Raw genomic sequence first — 4,452 nt, 5'->3', positions numbered from 1 at the left:
GAGCAACTCATACTACACGATACCAAGCTGATCCCACCAAATACACAACATGAACTTTTTTCCATGAATGTTCGGCTTGGCTGTCGATGTTGAAGCATGGCCAGGTGGTCCCCATGATTTCTTCTTCTTTGGGTTATAGTAGTGGATCCATTTTTCATCACCAGTGACTATACGATGCAAAAAATCCTTTCGTTTATGCCTGTTAAGCAGCATTTCACATGTGAAAAATCGGCGTTCGTTTCTCGGCTTCAGTTCATATGGAACCCAGTTTTCTTGTTTTTGAATCATTCCCAATGATTTTAAGCGATGTGAAATTGCTGGTTGAGTCACTCCTAATGTAAGTGCAAGTGCTTCGTGCGTTTGGCACGAATCTTCATTTAATAATGTTTCCAATTCCGCGTCTTCGTACACTTTCGGCCTTCCGCTACGTTCTTTGTCTTCGACGTCAAATTCACCGTTCTTAAACTTGTGAAACCACTCACGGCAACTTCTCTGACTTAAGGCAGCCTCACCATATGCTTCTGCAAGCAATCGATGCGCCTCGGCTGCAGATTTCTTCAAATTAAAGAAGTAAATCAAAAGCTCCCGCAAATGACGCTTATTCGGCTCAAAACTCGACATTTTCGCACGAAAAAAGATATATGATGCTAATACAAAATCGCTAATATTTTAAGGTTATGTTGTTGTCAGATGTCCAACTTTACGTCCAACTTAACGTTTTACAACAGACAATTTCAACCATAACATACTAGTGGCGCCATTTTTTGTGAAACGGCGGAAACTTATTTATACTCCTAATATAATCGCAGAAATATACAAAAATATATTTTGTAGTAAACGTATAAATTCAAAGCGATATATTGTATTCCATCTCTTTCTTTTCTGATCTACTATTGCTGTCTCGCTTTTTTGTTTCACATTTCTGCCACTTAGGAGACAGAAGCGTTGCAGATCTTTCTTAAGCCTGCCGCAAACGATACATTTTTTCTTACGGAATTGCTTACGTGCTCCTATACTGGCAGTCTTACGTGCTTCCGTACTGGAAACGGGTAGCTTACGGGCTACGCTACTGGCTCGCATACTGAATTTTTGAAATAGATCATGTCCTATTTTTCTTACGTTGATTCTGTACTGGTTTATTGTGAAAGCCAATCAGGACGCAATCTGTATAGGTTATACTGGGTTATACCAGGGGATCGATCATGAAACTTTTTCTCTAAGGCAGAAACGTGAAAAGTGAAAAATTTCTCTATTAACAATAGGTTTGTTCGAGTTGCTTGAAATCCCCAAAAATTTTTGCACTCGAGATGAGATAAATATATATTCGACCGTGAGAAAGAGAGAGACGACGAATAAATTAATTCAAAAAGGGCAGCAACACGAACAAGCTTAATGGTGAAGATTTTCACTTTTCACGTTTCCGCCTTAGGGAAAAAATTTCATGATCGGCCCCCAGCAGGTTATACTGTCGAAGTGTTATCAAAGTTCAAACGTAAATTCACTTTGCAAACATGACGTCGTGCAGAAATGAAAAGACTTTAAAATAGTCCAAAGAAAGTATTTTATGTTTAATAGAGGCCTACTAATAGGAACCATGTTTATATGCGATAAACACACCAAATTACCATAATAAACACAGTAAAGGTTGTTTTATGCAGGACATAACCACTAACTTATGCCGTAATCTATAAGAAATTGACCAATCATAGTCGATTATTCTTCTATAAACTAATTATGAACGGTCAATTTCTTATAGATTCCGGCATAAGTTAGCGGTTACGGCCTGCATAAATCAACCTTAAAAGTGAGGCATTAAAGAATGTATTGACTGTCGACTCCATAAACGTCGGCGATATTTATTTTGTTGTCGCAATTTTTCAATAATTAAAAATAATGCAATAGCAATTTTACGACAATGTATACCCATTTAATTTGATTCTGTCCATTGGAAAATTTTCTAAAGTGAGAAGTCACCACTTTCTACATACTCGCAGTTTATAATTAATGTAACGACTACAGCTTATTGGTCGTTACGTTAATCATAAACTGTAAGTATATAGAAAGATAGCGACTTTTTAATTTGGAAAATTTCCCTATAGACAGAATCAAATTCCATGGGTGTACATACAACTGTTGCAATAATTTTATCCATCTCATCTATCTCATTCATATTTGAGCGTGCCGCTTCTATGAAACAAATTTCAGCCCGTACAAAAACTTGAACCGTGTGAAGCCACGGCCAGTAGCACTGCCAGTACCATTGCCCGTACAGTAGCAAGTAAGAAAATCCAGTTAGAAATCCAATAAGAAAAAACGTATCGTCTGCGGCAGGTTTTACACGAAAACATAGAAAAAGTGGTGGGGTTAGGTCCTTAGGTGTATGTACAGTCGTGAGCTAAAAGGTTGCAACACATTTTTTTCGATGGTTTTTGGAATGTAGACTTGCTCATCAAACGGCGAACGTAATTGGTTCTTACCTGTGAATCCAACTAATTACGTTCGCTAATTAATATGTATGTACAGTCGTGTTCATTATAGTTGCAACACTTTTTCTTCGATGGATTTTGGAATGTAGACTTGCTCATTGAGCAGCGAACGTAATTGGTTCTTACTTGTGGATCCAACCAATTAAACATCGAACCATCTAACCATCAAAGAAAAGGGAAGTGATCGGACACCACCAATCACGTAATTTAATCTAAACCAACCAACGGAAATACTCTAGGCATCGGCCGCTATAATTGGTGGTGTCCAATTGGGTCTGTGCGCATCTGGGACTCTCCCGTACCAATCACGTTCTCAGCTCTCGTTATAGTTGCGCGTTCAGAAACGCATCTTAGAAAAAGTGTCGCATCTATAATGAACAGGACTGTACACCCAAGGACTTTGATTCTGTCCATGGGGAAATTTTCCAAACTGAGAAGTCACCACTTTCTACATACTCGCAGTTCATGATTAATAAAACGACTAGAGCTTATTGGTCGTTACGTTAATCATAAACTGTAAGTATGTAGAAAGATAGCGACTTCTCAGTTTGGAAAATTTCCCCATGGACAGAATCAAAGGCCTTGGGTGTATAGTCGTGTTCATTATAGTTGCGACACTTTTTCTTTGATGGTTTTTGGAATGTAGCCTTGCTCATCGAGCGGCAAAAGTAATTGGTTGGATCCACAAGTAAGAACCAATCATGTTCTTAGCTCTTGTTATAATTGCGTGGTCAGAGACGCATCTAAGAAAAAGTGTCGCAACTTTAATGAACACGACTGTATTGCCTGTTCTACAATAGCAGTAAACACAAGAGCGTAAGGTTGTAACGTAAGAAATGAAAATTTTTCATTTGGTTACGAGCTCTTAAAACCACGCCTTACAACCTTACGGTCTTGTGTTTATGCTATTATAGAACAAGCTTATGGCTCAATGCACATAGGACGCATCAACGCGTTACGCGTGGCGAATAGCCAATCATTTTTTCGTTTTTATGACAAGAAATAAGAAAGCAAAAGAATGATTGGCTATTCGCCACCCGTAACGCGTTGACGCGTCCTGTGTGCATTGAGTCCATGTACAGTTCGTGCCAGGTATGCCTGGGGTCCGATTCTAGGGTCCATGTTTTGTTCTTAGTTGTTTTTACGTTCATGACTATTATAAACGGATGCTGCGTTAACGATCATGAATGTATCGTAGTGTTAGTAAATTATGTTTTGACAGCCGGCCGATGTAACCTCAGTTTTGATCGGTGAAATCTCCGAAATATTCCAAAGCTTAATTGAAAAGAAACGGATCGAAGCCTTTGATATATCAGATAAGTTGTAGTTTTGAAAATAAAAAATGTTATTATTTGACAATAAGAAAATATACTTTGTGAGCTGTTTTTCTGACGATTACAGGTAATAATAAGACTTGGTGCGAGACATTACCGTATTCTTTAATAAATGTTAGGATAGTCAACAGTGTTTATAACGATAATTATCAAAGGCTTTGATCCGCTTCTTTTTAATTAAGCTTTGGAATTTTTCTGAGATTTCACCAATCAAAACTGAGGTTACATCGGCCGGCTGTCAAAACATAATTTACTAACACTACGATACATTCATGTATCGCTGACGCAGCATCCGGTTATAATAGTCATGAACGTAAAAATAACTAAGAACAAAACATGGACCCTAGAATCGGACCCCAGGCATACCTGGCACGAACTGTACATACGTGTATCAAGTACTCAGGCCGGTATTCATAGTCGATTCTTATATTTAAGATTGTCTCAAGTATCATTCTAAGATGCCATCAACCAATCAGAGAGCCGTGTTAGCATCTTAAGACGTTACTTAAGACGATCTTGAAATAAGAATCGACTATGAATACCGGCCTCAGTGTAAACTAGGCCTATAGTCCATTTAATTTCTCACTTTACCACCAGATGGCAGTGTCTTGCTTTTTGTTTCTCATGTTAAG

Source organism: Solenopsis invicta, chromosome 5 (genome assembly GCF_016802725.1).
Source record: "Solenopsis invicta isolate M01_SB chromosome 5, UNIL_Sinv_3.0, whole genome shotgun sequence".
In the NCBI taxonomy this organism is placed as follows: Eukaryota; Metazoa; Arthropoda; class Insecta; order Hymenoptera; family Formicidae; genus Solenopsis; species Solenopsis invicta.
Note: the sequence above shows the minus strand (reverse complement) of the source record.